The 19,447-nt window shown below is 44.5% G+C and overlaps 1 protein-coding gene and 1 long non-coding RNA gene across 6 annotated transcripts in view; one reads left to right on the forward strand and one right to left on the reverse strand.

The window, feature by feature from the left end:
* The window catches only part of pex5lb (peroxisomal biogenesis factor 5-like b), a 151,342-nt gene that overhangs the window by 52,042 nt on the left and 79,853 nt on the right, over nucleotides 1-19,447 (reverse strand). The window lies entirely within an intron of this gene.
* On the forward strand, nucleotides 390-10,273 carry LOC118965520. The gene is made up of 3 exons (XR_005052882.1): nucleotides 390-740; nucleotides 2,381-4,692; nucleotides 8,758-10,273. It is a non-coding gene; the product is annotated as an uncharacterized LOC118965520 (long non-coding RNA).

The following is a 19,447-nucleotide window of genomic DNA, read 5'->3' on the forward strand; positions in this document are numbered from 1 at the left end:
AATGACTTGAATGTGATTTGAGCCACAAATGCTAAAACATTAGCATGTGGAAACAGTGTCAGAGAAACTAAACCGAAGCACGGATTGCTGTTATACCTTGTCCATAGACTGCTTACAGCAGAGGTATTCAAAGTCGGATTTGCAGTGGGGTCACCACTAGGAATTGCAAAAATTAAGAGTACAGTTTATTTTATGGGACAATATACATTGAGTGTACAAATTGAGACAATTGAAACATGGATTGTGTATGTGTGCCATTCAGAGGGTGGATGGGCAAGACAACAGATTTAAGTTCCTTTGAACAAGGTATGGTAGTAGGTGCCAGGCACACTGGTTTGTGTCAAGAACTCCAACGCTTGTTTTTTTACGCTCAACAGTTTCCTGTGTGTATCTAGAATGGACCACCAACAAAAGGACATCCAGCCAATGTCAAGCCAATTTAACACAACTGTGGGAAGCATTGGAGTCAACATGAGCCAGCATCCCTGTGGAACGCTTGACACCTTGTAGAGTTGACTCCAACTTGACACCCTGATGAACTGAGGGTGATCTGACGGGAAAAGGGGGAATGCAACTGAATATTAGTTTTCTTAATGTTTTATGTTTTAGGTCTATCAACATTTTTGGCCTAATTGCTAAAGGCTGCCAGTGCATGTTGGGCCATTGCTCGAGGAGAGTGAGTCAAAGAGAGAGACATTGCAGCACCAGGGAAGTTGAATTCAATTTGGGGAAAAACTCAGGTACGTTTTTCTTTCTATCGAATGTAACAAAGTACAGTCTTCCTGCAACAAGGAAAACATGTTTTTCCTCATCTTAGTTGAAGGGGAAGTAGCTCCCCCTTTCTCTTCATCTCTGTGACCTTTACTTGATTATCACCCACCATGCATAACGTTGCCAGGGGTGTGTTCAGTTTGACAGAGTAGTGTGCAATGTATAATTAAAAGGAAACTGTACTGAACGACCAGTATAAGAACGGTGCGTTTATGGTGACCCATAGAGCGTTTGTGTATGTGTATGGTGTGTGCTGCACATGGGTGATGCACAAGTTTTGCGTTTCAAATGGTCAAAACCATCACAACCTCAGTTTTAAACATTCCTTATGTCCTTGAAAAGTCTACCAAGGACTCCATGTTTGTGTCTCCTGCCCCAACGTGTATCCACTCTATGAAGCAGAGCTTCCTCTTTAGGGACTTCTCTGACCGGTTTCCATGCCACACTTCCTTCTTGTAAATCTGCCACGCCCTCTCAATATTCTGAGTGTGCAGACCTGTAAGTGGGTCTACATAATTCTGACTGTGGTTGACCTGTAGTCCTCCTTTGAGAAACCTGCAAAGGCTCTCCACTTGTCACTGACTACCATAATCTAACGCTTCACATGCTTCTTGATGACAGCAACCAGGGTCTCCTTGTTCCTCCTCTTCACAAGCCGAGGGATTGTGACGACTGGAGTTGCACCGGATCGCCAACATTTCCGAACACCCATGTCTTTGTCCTCCATGTATTTCCAAAGTGTCCTCTGGTGTACTGGAATTAAATAGTGTCAAAATATCGTTAGTGAACAAGGAATCAACCTACACATTAAAGAGGCAATCTGCAGTTCAAAAGATAAAGTGAAACCCCACCATAGTTTTGGTAAAGATCTGAACAGCAGTTTTCAAATGAAAAAGTTAGTTGTTATCACTGGAGTGTTTTGTTTATTTAGACTTACCATGAGAGCCAAAAGTATTGGGACACAGTAATGTGGATGCTACCATGATTACAAATAATCCTGAATTGTGAATAATTATGAGTGAGAAAGTTACCCCCCCCCCCACAAAAAAAATGCTAACCTCCCCTTTTTCGTGGATATCCAAGTGGTAGTTACAGTCTAGTCCCATCGCTGCAACGAAGCGAAGGTCGAGACGCGGCCCTGAAGTTCGAAACACGGCCCTGCCAAGCCGCACTGCTTCTTGATACACTGCTTACTTAACCCGGAAGTCAGCCGCACCAATATTTCGGAGGAAACACTGTATAGCTTGCGACCGAAGTCAGCGTGCATGCGCCCGGCCCGCCACAGGATGCTCTAGAGTGCGATGGGACAAGGACATCTCAGCCGCAAGACGCTGGGCCAATTGTGCGCTGCCTCATGTGCGGTCTCCCAGTCGCGGCTAGCTGCAACACAGCGTGGGATCGAACCCGGGTCTGTAGTGACGCCTCTTAGACTGCTGCGCCACATCAGGAGGCCCCTTTACTGTTCTTTATATATTCAGTTTCAATATGGTAACTATTGCATTCATTGTCTGTGTATCAAGTTAAAAACCATAATTTCAAGTTTACCAAAGTTTAATATATTCAACTTCTCAGATGCGTTCAGTTCTTAATTTCAGTTCTCTAATTTCAGATTCAAAACCAGAGACAACATCTTGGTACTGTACCTTGCCAGCAAGAAATGGTAAAAGAGAAAAGAGAATCAAACACTATGTTAAGCAGGTTTCTGGTGTTTTCTGAAGCCAATGTAGCATGGTGAATGTACAGTGCCTTCCGAAAGTATTCGGCCCCCTTGAACTTTGTGACCTTTTGCCACATTTCAGGCTTCAAACATAAAGATATAAAACTGTATTTTTTTGTGAAGAATCAACAACAAGTGGGACACAATCATGAAGTGGAACGACATTTATTGGATATTTCAAACTTTTTTAACAAATCAAAAACTGAAAAATTGGGCGTGCAGACAATGTAACTTGTCTCTGAAATGTTAGTTATCACGCAAATGTGGTCCCCGGACCACCTGTGTTACACTTCACCCCCCTTTGACGTCTTCCTCGAAGAGACCAATCAAAGTAACATAACCAATGCCTAGGCTTTAGCTCAGTAGGCTAACAAAGTCTTAACCCAGTCACGTTACCCTTATAATGAGTACTTGAAACAAACCAATCTTCAGTTTCTCATCACATAAGCCTGGGTCACCAAAAAATTCTCTTTTGATGATTAACCTTGCAGGATTATGCAGACTTGTATTAGTGTAGCAGATTGGGATCTGTGAAACTCACTCCTCAGCCTGAAGTGTGACCCCTTGCGCTATTGAAGAAGCCTTTTTTAAATGGCGTGATGGGATGGTATGGTACAGGAGGACGGTCACGTGTGTTTTTAAAGCAGAGGTCCCGAGTTTGAGTCTCTGTATAAGCTGAATCAGGGGGAAGCGGTACTCGCTAAGCAAGCTGGACTCTCACAACAGCCTGAAGTCACCCTATCAAGCCTAGCTAGCTAAGTTAGACCTGCTGGCTACTGGCCAAATTAGCTAACGTTCTTGTTTCGAGTTAATAAGATAAATAAAACATCTCAAATTAGCTACTCACTTTAACTGCTTTGAGGTATTTTCTGAATAGTTTCTCACTTTGTTTTTCCAGTTGTCAGTTCGACCACAGCATTTACACACTCATTTGTGGCGCCCAAATAAAGAAAATGACGGTTTGTATTCTGCAGCAGAAAAAAAGTGGTTCTTGTTGCTAGGCTACCAGTTACAGTGCTTGTAGCTTGCGGTTTGCACCTTTATGAATTATATGGATTTAATATATAACAAAGTATTGAGCATGTCCTCAAAACTCAAATAAACAGACAATGTAAATCAAAACGCATATCAAGATCCTGATACGGACCTCAGTCAAGAGCATATGCATTGTATTTGTTGAGAAAATATACTATGTAGCCGTATTGTTAGCCAACAGATCCGAGCCACTTGCTTACAGCTGCAATAGGGTCAGACAGGCTTCCTGTATAGATTAAGACACTGTGGAGCCAGCGTGAGATATAGTTTGGAAAAAGTACATAAATCCAGGGATGAGAAATGCACTGTTCTACGAATTGCCCCATTATTCCAACTACCCCAAGACGATTGAACTAATGCTAGTTTTTTGGTTTGTTATTAAAGTTGTATATATTTTTTCCACAAACACATTTTTTAAAAACAACATACAGCATAACAATATTGAGCATGACATCCAGACATATCCTCTGAAGGGGTTAAACCAAGGCCTCATACCTTTTAAAGGTTTAATAAATTGTGTTAAATTGTGATAAACTGTAAGGAGACCTCTGGGTGTGTGGTAACATCTGTTTTGAGTGTTGTCCCCTTCAGACACTATCAGAAGGCGGAAACCGTGGCTATCTGAGTTTCTGCGAACACGACTGTTTCCCTGAGAACACAAGGCTGCCGCAGGCCTGATGAAAACAGCCTCCTGTCAGAAGATGCTTAGACTCGTTCACCTTGTTATGACCCTATTCTTGTGATGAAAAGTCATGTTTCGGTCAAACCCACTTCTGAACTTTTAATTGCTGACAAGATGGTTGCTGCTGTCAGGGAGAGGTTAGATTTATTAAAATGTTGTTGCCAGGGAAAGTCACGCAAGGGGGACTGGGGAGGCTATATGAGTACAGGATGTCTTAGACACTGCAGAACCTGGGGAGAGAATCATATACTGTACTCTGTACCAACTTCTGCCTATAATTGTATTACTAAAGGATATCTTAATACTTATTAAACAAAGAGTCAGTGTTTACTTTCTACTACAAATATATATATATAAGTTTGTAAATTATATAGACCTAATCATCTGTTGAAGAAATTGACCAACACTTTGGTGAGCTTTCCAGGATCGAGTGACCACTTCGCTAGACTGACCATTGATCCACGTGCAAGAGCTACAAAATTATAAGGTAAGCAGACGCATGTTATATCTAAAGTCTGTAAGTTTGCTATAGCACATTGTGGTTAATGAGTCATTCTGGCAAGTAGTGGCACCTCGCTGTTAAATTTATACAAACCTACATTTCTGTGTAATGATGAAATAATTGAAAGTGTGAACCTATTGTTGTGAAATTCTTCAGAGGAAGCACAGACCGCCTAGGTGGAAATAGGTTATACATTCCTAGGTTAAATAACAAGTTAATGACTTTGACAAAGAAGATGAGATTTGGTGATAGGACTTAGGGCACAAATTCCAAGTATAAAACACTGATTGTTGAGATTATTGTGATGAGACTTGGTGATAGGGCATAAAATCCAAGTATAAAACACCGATATTTGATAGAATTGAGAGTTAAAATATCTTATAATAATTTAATTTGTAATTGTTCTGTTTATGATATTTTCTGTGTGTTATTACTGGATGGTGGGACATTTAATCAGGAGTTAATTATAAACAATATAATGCCCGTGTATTTGAGTTAACTGAGTGGACATTCGGATCAGACGCTCGAAGAGTTGCCTGTGGGGGTATGAACCTTAATGCATACACCCTGTTGTATTAGGAAATACACCTACCCGTGTGTTACTGACCCATGTTATCTTAGAAGGAACTAGTTTCGAAGTAGTAGTTTCTCCTTTGGAAGGAGAACATTATCACAGGGATACCAGAATCGTAGTGGGGGTTATACCGAAATTTATACCAGTTATAAATCATCTTGAACCTTTTACTGTTCCGTGGTTGCTCCATAGAGGATGTTTATATTACACCACCCATACATTACATGGTATTCAATTATCATTTACTTATCACCATGTTCTCAACACACTTACACGACGTAAGGGGTAGATTATACGCACATATAGGGATATTTTGCAGTTCATTTATCTTTACATTACACGCAGAGTCTAATTTAAAAAGAAATGGAAAACATTTTTGAGATATGGCTGACGGGAGCTCAGAGTTGTCTCAACAGTTTTAAATTGGGAAATACCCCACTGTGGAAAAAGACAACCTGGGTTTTCAAGAAATGGCATGAGTGGACCAAAGAGGCTTTTGAATATAGATGGCCTACGGATGGATCATTTAACAAGACCAAATATCAACATGTGCAGGACATTGTGAAAAGAAGACAGGAAAATAAGTCCACCCTGTTTACCGTGACTGCTTTGGCAATGTTAAAAACTGAGGGTAACCTATTCTGGACTCAACAGAAAGCTACCCGTTTGAAAAAGGAATTGACAGAGATTAAAGACGCTGGCTCTCTTAAAAAAGAGAAGCTTCCTCTGGAGTGTAGCGCCCCTACCATATGTTCCACCGCCCCCTCCCTGCTGCGGAGATAGGTTTAAAAGAATGTATCCACTACTCCCAAACAAACTAGTAGCTCCAGGTGCTTGGTCTCCAGGACCAGAGGGAGGAAGAGCCCCGAGCCAAGGAGGGGATTCGGATGGTACCAGGAAGGTTGTCTTTACTGGAGACTTGACTTTTCTGAATTCGGAGACACGGGAATCTATTCCCCTGCCAGACCAAGTTGACAACTCTCCCCCACCACCAGGTAGAATGTATCAAGAACTAGGGGATATATGGAATGATGCCAGGGATCACTCAACACCTCTCTACCCTAGAGTTACCACAGCAAAGGACCTCATGGCAGCTCAAGAAAAGAAGGTGCAGAGAGAAATGGATAAAGCTGTTGACAAAATCAGACGACATTGCAATGATGAAGACAGACAAAACGATGAGTGGAAGTAACATAAAGGAAGACTGAGGAAAGAGCAAGAAAGGCTGGACTTGACACACAGCTCAAGAAGGCCCAGCTAGCCCAGCTGGACAAAGGAAAGACCAACAACCTGACGGTGGCTGTAACTTCAGCCATCAAGTAACAACAACCACCAACACAACTTCCTCAACCACCTGCAGCTCAGTTCCCTCCTCAGCCATATGGGAACCCACAACGATACCTAGCACCACTTAGACAACTGCTGGTGTGCTGGAATTGTGGAATGACAGGTCATATGAGAAACATGTGCCCACAACAACCACAGCAGCAACTTTGGCAGCAGAGCGGAAGGTCAATGGAGAGGGAATGCTGGCAGAGAGAACTTGCAAGGTGGTAGAGGTGGAAGACCAGCCTACACTGGACAGCCTCAACCTGTTTCTTCCCCAGACTCTGAATGGTAGACAATATGGATGGCCCCAACAACCTCCTGCAACAAACCAGGCGTGGTTCCCACCGCAAAATAATCAACAAAAGGGACGCCCTGACCCCCTTCTCCAGTGTCACCAGTACATATTCCCGGATGGTACCAAAGAACCAATCATTACTCTGAAGGTCAACGATCAAGAGGAATCATTTTTAATAGACGCTGGCGCTCACACCTCCTGCATTGGATCTACAGGCCAACACCTCGGCCTGGGACTCACATCTAAGTCAGTGAAGACGATGGGAGTCGCTGGGATATCTCAAAAGCTGTACTGGACTGAAGATACAACAATTGACCTGGGGACGGTAATACAATTAAGGCTCCCTTTCTGAACTCTCCAGCCACTCCCGTTAGCCTACTGGGTAGACATTTTCCTGATCAAGTCCAACATGATTCAAAGGCACGACCTGACCTTTATGATGAACCTCGTGAGCTCCCTGATGTTGCTCTCTTTGTTGAAGTCTCTGCCTTTATTGATAAGGACACTGGTAGGAAACATGCAGGTTTTGGTATAGTCTCACTGGATAGGTCACTGTTGACTGAACAGCCCATGCCTGAATATTGCTCTGCCCAACAAGCTGAGCTGTTGGCACTTACTGAAGCATGTCAATTATGTAGTGATTTGAAGGTTAACATGTATTCTGACTCTGCATACACCATTGGTGTTTGCCTGTCTTGGATAGGGGTTTGGAAAGGTAGGGACTTTGTTAACGCGTCTGGTACTCCTATCAAGAACCGTATACAGATTGAATCCCTGATGGAGGCCATGTTGCTTCCAGCTGAGTTGGCTATTCTCAAGGTCCGTGCCCACACAGGCAACACTGATAGCATTAGTTTAGGTAATGCTGCTGCTGATGCTGCTAAGAATGCTGCTTCTCACTGCCATACTCATGCCGTTATGCTTACTACCCTGTGTAATTCTGAAATCCCTGATCTGGACCAACACCAGGCTACGGATGCACTTAATCACCCTTTGTGGGAGTCTAGAGGCTGCTCTAGGGCCCCTGATGGCCTTTGGAGGCAGTCCCTCTCTGGCAAACCTCTCGTCTCCTCTGAGTGTCGCTTGGCAAGGCGCCAAGGGGGAGATGGTAAGACTAATATCTGACACCTGGTTTTGTCCAAATCTGATTGGAATTTTCAAAACACACATGTATAAATGTACTACATGCATGCAATACAACATTGGTAAGTGTACCCTCGTGAAACCAGGGAAATGTCCAGCACCGGCCGGCCATTCATCCATTCATCCATTTAGCTATGGATTTCATAGACATGGCTGAACTAAAGGAAAGAAAGAGATACTGCCAGGTAATAATTGACTGCTTACCAGGTGGGTTGAAGCATTTCCAACCGTGCACTGTGATGCCAAAACGGTAGCAAAACTTCTGGTAAGGGAAATCATCCCTAGATTTGACCAGAAATTATTTCTGCAGACAATGACACCCATTTCACAGGAGATGTGGTTGCACAGGTGGCTGCCCAATTGGGGAGTTTGTCATCTACCAAGAGTTTGTTTGTATCTACCAACCACAAAGTAATGGGATTACTTTAAGAGCTAATCAAACCATAAAAGGGGGGCTTGCCAAAGCATGTCACTCCACAGGGCAGTCATGGGTAGAGTGTCTCTCCTTAGTCTTGATGAAAAAGCACAATAGCATAAACCGCAGAACAGGGCTTAGCCCACATGAGCGCTTATCTGACCATCCAATGAACGTTCCTTTACACAGACCAATGACTCCAAAACTGACTGACCTGACTACACTGGATGATGATTTGAGTAAATATATGAAGGAACTAATCCATGCTGTTATGTCTTTGTATTCCCAACACAGGAAGGCCCAGGAAGTTCAAGAACAGGGCGACCCAGACAGCCTGCCTGTTGACGTTGGAGAGTGGATCAAGCTGAAGGTCCACAAACAAACATGGAACCACCCCAGATGGATGGGCCCATAACAGGTCATCTCAGCAACACCCACAGCAGTGAAGGTCCAGGAGCACCAGGGGTGGCACCACCTATCACACTGCCAGAAGACGTCACAGCCCTCATAACAGATAAGAGTGCACAACCAGACCCAGATGTTGTCACACATGAACATTATGCTCACATTGTTAAAAACAAAACTTGGGGTAAACCTTTAAAAAGGTACATGTTTTTGGTTGTTCTTATTCTGCACCAGCAGTCTCTGCTCAGTGGAATAGAGATCCAGGAGAACCAATTGAAAACCAGTAATCAATGGGTAAACATGGTCCAAAACCAGAGTAGACGAGTCACGCCAAGTGGTTCGTATGTAGTCGTTTTGAAAAACCCTCGGAGTGAGTTGTTTGGATCAATTGTCGTAGGTGATTGGATTAACAACGTCACCTACTCCATGCAGGCCCATATGAATTTGACTATTGCTGGTTTTGCCCTCCTTTCCACTGATGTTCAGAGTCTTAAAGCTGTTACAGCCAGGTATAGCCTGGCATTAGACAACATCCTGGATAAGGAGGGGGGATACTGCAGGGCCCTAAATTCTATTTCCACCGACTGAATGTGCTATGCTTCTCCTTGACTCCTCTGACAGAGATTTTGAAAGAATTAACACGGTTGGCTGATACCTACACCCCCACAGGAGAAGACTCCTGGTTCCCGTTTGGGTGGTTGAAAGATAAATTAGGACATTTTGGATTTAAGTTGTTTTCCATTTTGGTTCCATTACTGCTCCCACTGATCGTTTTGTTAATTTGCATTTGTGCATTCTGTGCAGCTGGCAAATGTGTACTTCATAAGGCTATGCCAGGCATGTTTATGCTTCATGTTCCTCATCCCCCAGACCCTTATTTCTATTCTCAATCTCCTGAGGATTGCTTGCAATCTAACGCACCTTTTGTGGATGATTCTTATAATCATTATGCTTGAGTTACTTCACTTTTGTTGAGGCCTTGAGGCAGTTCGACCACAGCATTTACACACTCATTTGTGGCGCCCAAGTAAAAAAATGACGGTTTGAATTCTGCAGCAGAAAAAAAGTGGTTATTGTTGCTAGGCTAACAGTTACAGTGCTTGTAGCTTGCGGTTTTGCGCCTTTATGTCTAAGAATTATATGGCAATAATATTTCAAATTATATGTCAATAATATTTCAAATTATTGAACATGTCCTCAAAACTCAAATAAACAGAAAATGTAGTATATCAAAATGCACATAAATATCCTGATACGGAACTCAGTCAAAAAGCATATGTAGTGTATTTGTTGAGAATATATACTAAATTCGACAAAAAAAGACACGTCCCTTTTTCAGGAACCTGTCTTTCAAAGATAATTTGTAAAAATCCAAATAACTTCACAGATCTTCATTGTAGAGGGTTTGTAAAGGATAAACTGTTTCCCATGCTTGTTCAATGAACCATAAATAATGAATGAACATGCACCTGTGGAACGGTCATTAACACACTAACAGCTTACAGAAGGTAGGAAATTAAGGTCACAGGGCTTGTAGGCCTGTTGTAAGGCAGGTCCTCACCAGACATCACCAGCAATAGCATCGCCTATGGGCACAAACCCACCGTCGCTGGGCCAGAAAGGACTGGCAAAAAGTGCTCTTCTCTGGGGGTGATGGTCGGATTCGTGTTTATCATCAAAGGAATGAGCGTTACACCGAGGCCTGCACAATTTTAAAGGCAATGCTACCAAATACTAATTAAGTGTATGTAAACTTCTGACCCACTGGGAATGTGATGAAAGAAATAAACGCTGAAATAAATCACTCTGCTATTATTCTGACATTTCACATTCTTAAAATTAAGTGGTGTTCCTAACTGACCTAAGACAGGGAATTTTTATTAGGATTAAATGTCAGGAATTGTAAAAAACTGAGTTTAAATGTATTTGGCTAAGGTGTATGTAAACTTCCGACTTCAACTGTAGGCCTACTGTTAGCGAACAGATCCGACCCACTTGCTTACAGCTGCACTAGGGTCAGACAGGCTGTATAGATTAAGACACTGTGGAGCCAGCGTGAGATATAGTTTAGAAAAAGCACATCAATCCAGGGATGAGAAAGGCACTGTACTACGAATTGCCCCATTATTCCAACTGTTACCCCAAGACGATTGAACTAATGCTAGTTTTTTGGTTTGTTATTAAAGTTGGATATATTGTTTTCCACAAACACATTTTTTTTTTTTAAATGTACAGCATAAAAATATTGAGCATGACATCCAGACATATCCTCTGAAGGGGTTAAACCAAGGCCTCATACCTTTTAAAGGGTTAATAAATTGAGTTATGATAAACTGTACAGAGACCTCTGGGTCTGTGGTAACACCTGTTTTGAGTGTTGTCCCCTTCAGACACTATCAGAAGGTGGAAACCGTGGCTATCTGAGTTTCTGCGAACAGCCTCCTGTCAGAAGATGCTTAGACTCGTTCACCTTGTTATGACCCTACACTTGTGATGAAAGGTCAAGTTTCGGTCAAACCCACTTCCGAGCTTTTAATTGCTGACAAGATGGTTGCTGCTGTCAGGGAGAGGTTATATTTATTAAAATGTTGTTGCCAGGGAAAGTCATGCAAGGGGGACTGGGGAGGCTAAATGAGTTACAGAATGTCTTAGCTCTCTCCCCAGGTCTTCGCCCCCCCCCCCCCCCCCCCCCCCCCAGTCATATACTGAACTCTGTACCAACTTCTGCCTACAATTGTATTACTGAGGGATAATCTACAGTGCCTTGCGAAAGTATTCGGTCCCCTTGAACTTTGCGACCTTTTGCCACATTTCAGGCTTCAAACATAAAGATATAAAACTGTATTTTTTTGTGAAGAATCAACAACAAGTGGGACACAATCATGAAGTGGAACGACATTTATTGGATATTTCAAACTTTTTTAACAAACAAAAACTGAAAAATTGGGCGTGCAAAATTATTCAGCCCCTTTACTTTCAGTGCAGCAAACTCTCTCCAGAAGTTCAGTGAGGATCTCTGAATGATCCAATGTTGACCTAAATGACTAATGATGATAAATACAATCCACCTGTGTTTAATCAAGTCTCCGTATAAATGCACCTGCACTGTGATAGTCTCAGAGGTCCGTTAAAAGCGCAGAGAGCATCACGAAGAACAAGGAACACACCAGGCAGGTCCGAGATACTGTTATGAAGAAGTTTAAAGCCGGATTTGGATACAAAACGATTTCCCAAGCTTTAAACATCCCAAGGAGCACTGTGCAAGCGATAATATTGAAATGGAAGGAGTATCAGACCACTGCAAATCTACCAAGACCTGGCCGTCCCTCTAAACCTTCAGCTCATACAAGGAGAAGACTGATCAGAGATGCAGCCAAGAGGCCCATGATCACTCTGGATGACCTGCATCGATCTACAGCTGAGGTGGGAGACTCTGTCCATAGGACAACAATCAAGTATATTGCACAAATCTGGCCTTTATGGAAGAGTGGCAAGAAGAAAGCCATTTCTTAAAGATATCCATAAAAAGTGTTGTTTAAAGTTTGCCACAAGCCACCTGGGAGACACACCAAACATGTGGAAGAAGGTGCTCTGGTCAGATGAAACCAAAATTGAACTTTTTGGCAACAATGCAAAACGTTATGTTTGGCGTAAAAGCAACACAGCTGAACACACCATCCCCACTGTCAAACATGGTGGTGGCAGCATCATGGTTTGGGCCTGTTTTTCTTCAGCAGGGACAGGGAAGATGGTTAAAATTGATGGGAAGATGGATGGAGCCAAATACAGGACCATTCTGGAAGAAAACCTGATGGAGTCTGCAAAAGACCTGAGACTGGGACGGAGATTTGTCTTCCAACAAGACAATGATCCAAAACATAAAGCAAAATCTACAATGGAATGGTTCAAAAATAAACATATCCAGGTGTTAGAATGGCCAAGTCAAAGTCCAGACCTGAATCCAATCGAGAATCTGTGGAAAGAACTGAAAACTGCTGTTAACAAATGCTCTCCATCCAACCTCACTGAGCTCGAGCTGTTTTGCAAGGAGGAATGGGAAAAAATTTCAGTCTCTCGATGTGCAAAACTGATAGAGACATACCCCAAGCGACTTACAGCTGTAATCGCAGCAAAAGGTGGTGCTACAAAGTATTAACTTAAGGGGGCTGAATAATTTTGCACGCCCAATTTTTCAGTTTTTGATTTGTTAAAAAAGTTTGAAATATCCAATAAATGTCTTTCCACTTCATGATTGTGTCCCACTTGTTGTTGATTCTTCACAAAAAAAATACAGTTTTATATCTTTATGTTTGAAGCCTGAAATGTGGCAAAAGGTCGCAAAGTTCAAGGGGGCCGAATACTTTCGCAAGGCACTGTAAATACTTAAACAAAGAGTCTGTTTCCTTTCTTCTACCAATATAAGTTTGATAATTATATAGACCTGATCATCTGTTGAAGAAATGGACCAACACTGTAACGGTTTTCTTGATGAGAAGGAGAGTCGGACCAAAATGCGGCGTGTCTATTGCAATCCATGTTTAATGAAGTAACACACTAAACACAAACACTACCAAAACAATAAACTTAACGAAAACCGAAACAGCCTATACTTGTGTAACCTAACACAGAACAATGACATCAGGACACTAAGGACAATCACCCACCAACACACAGTGAAACCCAGGCTACCTAAATATGGTTCCCAATCAGAGACAATGACGAACACCTGCCTCTGATTGAGAACCATATCAGGCCGAACATAGAACTAGACAAACTAGACATGTAACATAGAATGCCCACTCAGATCACACCCTGACCAATCAAAACATAGAAAATACAAAGTAAACTATGGTCAGGGCGTGACAGTACCCCCCCCCCCCAAGGTGCGGACTCCGGCCGCAAAACCTGAACCTATAGGGGAGGGTCTGGGTGGGCATCTGTCCGCGGTGGCGGCTCTGGCGCTGGACGTGGACCCCACTCCATGACAGTTTTAATCCCCCTCCTAAACGTCCCTAAATAGGTTACCCACCACAATGATAACATGGGACAGAGGGACAGCTCGGGACAGAGGTAACTCGGGACAGATGGGTAGCTCAGCACTGAGAGGAAGCTCAGCACTGAGAAGAAGCTCAGCACTGAGAAGAAGCTCAGCACTGAGAGGAAGCCCAGGCAGGTAGTAGAAACTACCAGAACCTGGCTGGCTGGCGGTTTCAGCAGATCCTGGTCGACTAGCAGATCTGGAAGAATCTGGTCGACTGGCGGATCTGGGAGAATCTGGTCGACTGGCGGATCTGGGAGAATCTGGTCGACTGGCGGATCTGGGAGAATCTGGTCGACTGGCGGATCTGGGAGAATCTGGTCGACTGGCAGATCTGGGAGAATCTGGACGACTGGCAGATCTGAGAGAGTCTGGACGACTGGCAGATCTGGAAGAGTCTGGTCGACTGGCAGATCTGGAAGAGTCTGGTCGACTGGCAGATCTGGAAGAGTCTGGTCGACTGGCAGATCTGGAAGAGTCTGGTCGACTGGCAGATCTGGAAGAGTCTGGTCGACTGGCAGATCTGGAAGAGTCTGGACGACTGGCAGATCTGGAAGAGTCTGGACGACTGGCAGATCTGGAAGAGTCTGGACGACTGGCAGATCTGGAAGAGTCTGGACGACTGGCAGATCTGGAAGAGTCTGGACGACTGGCAGATCTGGAAGAGTCTGGTCAACTGGCAGCTCTGGCTGCTCCATGCTGACTGGCTGCTCCATGATGACTGGCAGCTCTGGCTGCTCCATGCTGACTGGCTGCTCCATGCTGACTGGCAGCTCTGGCTGCTCCATGCTGACTGGCTGCTCCATGCTGACTGGCAGCTCTGGCTGCTCCATGCTGACTGGCTGCTCTGGCTGCTCCATGCTGACTGGCTGCTCCATGCTGACTGGCGGCCCTGGCTGCTCCATGCTGACTGGCGGCCCTGGCTGCTCCATGCTGACTGGCGGCCCTGGCTGCTCCATGCTGACTGGCGGCCCTGGCTGCTCCATGCTGACTGGCTGCTCCATGCTGACTGGCAGCTCTGGCTGCTCCATGCTGACTGGCTGCTCTGGCTGCTCCATGCTGACTGGCTGCTCCATGCTGACTGGCGGCCCTGGCTGCTCCATGCTGACTGGCGGCCCTGGCTGCTCCATGCTGACTGGCGGCCCTGGCTGCTCCATACTGACTGGCGGCCCTGGCTGCTCCATGCTAACTGGCAGCTCTGGCGGCTCCTTGCAGACTGGCAGCTCTGGCGGCTCCTTGCAGACTGGCAGCTTTGGCGGCATCCTGCAGACAGGCAGCTCTGGCGGCTCCTTGCAGACTGGCAGCTCCTTGCAGACTGGCAGCTCTATGCAGACTGGCAGCTCCTTGCAGACTGGCAGCTCCTTGCAGACTGGCAGCTCCTTGCAGACTGGCAGCTCCTTGCAGACTGGCAGCTCTATGCTAACTGGCAGCTCTATGCTAACTGGCAGCTCTATGCTAACTGGCAGCTCTATGCTAACTGGCAGCTCTTTGCAAACTGGCAGTTCTGAACAGGCGGGAGACTCCGGCAGCGCTGTAGAGAAGGAAGGCTCTAACAGCGCTAAACAGGCGGGAGACTCCGACAACGCTGGAGAGGAGGGCTCCGACAGCGCTGGACAGGCGAGGCGCACTGTAGGCCTGATGCGTGGTGCTGGCACTGGTGGTACTGGGCCGAGGACACGCACAGGAAGCCTGGTGCGGGGAGCTGCTACCGGAGGGCTGGGGTGTGGAGGTGGTACTGGAAAAACCGGACCGTGCAGGCGCACTGGAGCTCTTGAGCACCGAGCCTGCCCAACCTTACCTGGTTGAATGCTCACGGTCGCCCTGCCAGTGCGGCGAGGTGGAATAGCCCGCACTGGGCTATGCAGGCGAACCGGAGACACCGAGCGCAAGGCTGGTGCCATGTAAGCCGGCCCAAGGAGACGCACTGGGGACCAGCTGCGTAGAGCCGGCTTCATGGCATTAGGCTCGACGCTCAATCTAGCCCGGCAGACACGCGGAGCTGGAATATACCGCACCGGGCTATGCACCCGCACTGGAGACACCGTGCGCACCACTGCATAACACGGTGTCTGTCCGGTCTCTCTAGCCCCCCGGTAAGCACAGGGAGTCTGCCCAGGTCTCCTACCTGGCGTAGCCATACTCCCTGTTAGCCCCCCCCCAAGACATTTTTGGGGCTGCCTCTCGGGCTTCCTTGCCAGCCGTGTTCCCTCATATCGCCGGCTCCTCTCTCCGGCTGCCTCTGCTCTCCTAAGTGCCTCCACCTGTTCCCATGGGAGGCGATCTCTTCCAGCCAGTATCTCCTCCCAAGTGTAACAGCCCTTGCCATCTAAAACGTCCTCCCATGTCCATTCCTCTTTACGCTGCTGTTGCTGCCTGTTGACACGCTGCTTGGTCCATTGGTGGTGGGTGATTCTGTAACGGTTTTCTTTATGTGAAGGAGAGTCGGACCAAAATGCAGCGTGTAGATTGCGATCCATGTTTTAATGAACAAACGTAAAACACGAATCAATGCAAACACTACAAAATAAAGAACGTGATGAACGTAACGAAAACCTAAACAGCCTATCTGGTGAAAAACACATAGACAGGAACAATGACATCAGGACACTAAGGACAATCACCCACCAACACACAGTGAAACCCAGGCTACCTAAATATGGTTCCCAATCAGAGACAATGACGAACACCTGCCTCTGATTGAGAACCATATCAGGCCGAACATAGAACTAGACAAACTAGACATGTAACATAGAATGCCCACTCAGATCACACCCTGACCAATCAAAACATAGAAAATACAAAGTAAACTATGGTCAGGGCGTGACAAACACCTCCAACATATCACATATAATCAGTCAAATAGTATCTTACAAGCTAAAATACTAAACTAAAATGGGTTCACACGCATAGGTTAATCACCTCCCAGTCTTAGAAACAACAACATGACAAATAAAATGCGACCAGCTTCTAGAATTGTCGTTTCTACCAGTGATCCTATCAAGCATTTGTTCATAAGATACTACCTCCAACATTGATTCTATCCACTGTTTTAGAGTAGGAGTGGCATGTAACGATAACAACAGCGATCAGTGCAAATTCATCATTTGTTACATTAGGTAACTCTGTTCTATCGCCCAAGAGACATTGGTATACCTGAAATTGTTAACCCCAACCATTCCTCCAGATATTTAAAAAACATCCTTCCAGAAAGGTAGCACTAATGTACATTGTCATATTGCATGTAAAAATGGCCCAGTGTCTTTTTGGCATTTCCAACACAGATACGTATGTTGGTCAAGCCCCATCTTATGAAGCCTTGTTGGAGTCCAATAAAACCTATGTAGTATCTTATATTGAGTAAGTTTCCCCCTGGCTTCCCTTATGTTCCTCCCTGAGCTGGACAAAACCTTCAACCAGGTATCAACACACTTAAGGTCAATTTCCATATTGTTGAGAGGTTTTTAGTCTTTACTCAGCAGATGACTAAATATTGAGTAAAAAAACATCTGCTTTATATTTGGGTAATTCCAAATATTCAGCTTTTGGGTTCTTTCCTGGATTTTGTTGATAGCCGTTTAACAAACACTCCCTCCATTGTGAATATTTCCAGAAATGTCCCTCGTCTCCCACATATTTTTGTACCAAAAGTATGACTTTAAAACATCTTCATTGTACAGATTACCTATAGTATGAATTATTTTCATTAGCCACTGTTTCCAGTACACAGACTTCTTTCCCATCAGTAGCCTAGGATTGTGCCACAAAGATGAGTACCCTTAGATGTGAAATTCTACATTGTGTACTGTTCTCCCCACCACTTGAGTGTAACAAATTTGGTTTGGGAGTTTCAACAGACCTCTCCCCTGTAGGACTATGTGACAGAGTATCAACAGGGGTGAAAGGATAACTTAGTTCTCGTTCTATTGTTATCCAATCCAAGCCAGCATCCCTTTTACCCAATGCTTTGCCAATTTAGCCATTTCAAATGGTAAATTGTACAATTTAACATCTGGTAAAGCCAAGCCTCCTACATCCCTTGGTGAACACATCTTCATATTAATCCAGCATCTAAGGTGACAGCAGTGGTAGGAACTATGTTTGAGCGGTTTAACCACATGAGATGTAAGAGCCTCCTCATATTATCAGTTGAGGTCCTGTTCTTAATAAATCCTACTTGGTCACCATGTACGATATTAGGTAGTGCCTTCTCTAAGCATATCGCAAGGGTCTTAGTAAGAATCTTACAATCCACATTAAGGAGGCTGATAGCTCTAAATTTCCCAGGTTCTTTAGTATCGCTATCCTTTTTAGGGATAAGCGATATCAAAGCTTCATTAAAGGTGTCCGAAAGGGAGCCATTATTAATGACCCCTGTTAAACCACTGTCAATATAGGTACAAGAATGTCAATATACTTTTCAAAATATTCTACAGGAAGGCCATCCAGACCAGGTGACTTCCCAGCTTTCATACATAAAATGGCAGCTCTAACCTCATCTTCTGTTATAGCCAGGTAGACCTGGTCTGTACTATCTGATAATCTAGATAATACTATACCAGACAAAAAAGTATCCATATTTATGGGGCTTGCTGAACCGGAGGATGTATATTCGGAAAGTATTCAGACCCCTTCCTCCACATTTTGTTGCGTCACAGCCTTATTCTAAAATGTATTAAATAAAATGTTTTCCTCATCAATCTACATACAATACTCGATAATGACAAAGCTAAAACAGGTTATTAGACAGTTTGGGAAATGCATTTATAACAAAAAACAGGCCTGATTTACATAAGTATTTAGACTCTTTGCTATTAGCCTTGAAATTGAGCTCAGGTGCATCCTGTTTTCATTGATCATCCTTGATGTTTCTACAACGTCATTGGAGTCGACCTGTGATAAATTCAATTGATTGGACATGATTTGGAAAGGCACACACACCTGTCTATATAAAGTCCCACAGTTGGCAGTGCATGTCAGAGCAAAAACCAAGCCATGAGGTCGAATTAATTGTCTGTAGAGCTCCGAGACAGGATTGTGTCAAGGCACAGATCTGGGGAAGGGTACCAAAAAATTTCTGCAGCATTGAAGGTCCCCAAGAACACAGTGGCCTCCATCATTCTTAAATGGAAGAAGTTTTGAACCACCAAGACTCTCTCTAGAGCTGGCCATCCGGCCAAACTGAGCAATCGGGGGAGAAGGGCCTTGGTCAGGGAGGTGACCAAGAACCCGATGGTCACTCTTACAGAGCTCCAGAGTTCATCTGTGGAGATGGGAGTACCTTCCAGAAGGACAACCATCTCAGCAGCACTCCACCAATCAGGCATTTATGGTAGAGTGCCCAGACGGAAGCCCCTGCTCAGTAAAAGGCACGACAGCCCACTTGGAGTTTGCCAAAAGGCACTTAAAGGACTCTCAGACCATGAGAAACAATATTCTCTGGTTTGTTGAAACCAAGAATGAACTATTTGGCCTGAATGCCAAGCGTCACATATGCAGGAAACCTGGCACCATCACTACTGTGAAGTATGGTGGTGGCAGCAT

Source organism: Oncorhynchus mykiss, chromosome 8 (assembly GCF_013265735.2).
Source record: "Oncorhynchus mykiss isolate Arlee chromosome 8, USDA_OmykA_1.1, whole genome shotgun sequence".
Lineage (NCBI taxonomy): Eukaryota > Metazoa > Chordata > Actinopteri > Salmoniformes > Salmonidae > Oncorhynchus > Oncorhynchus mykiss.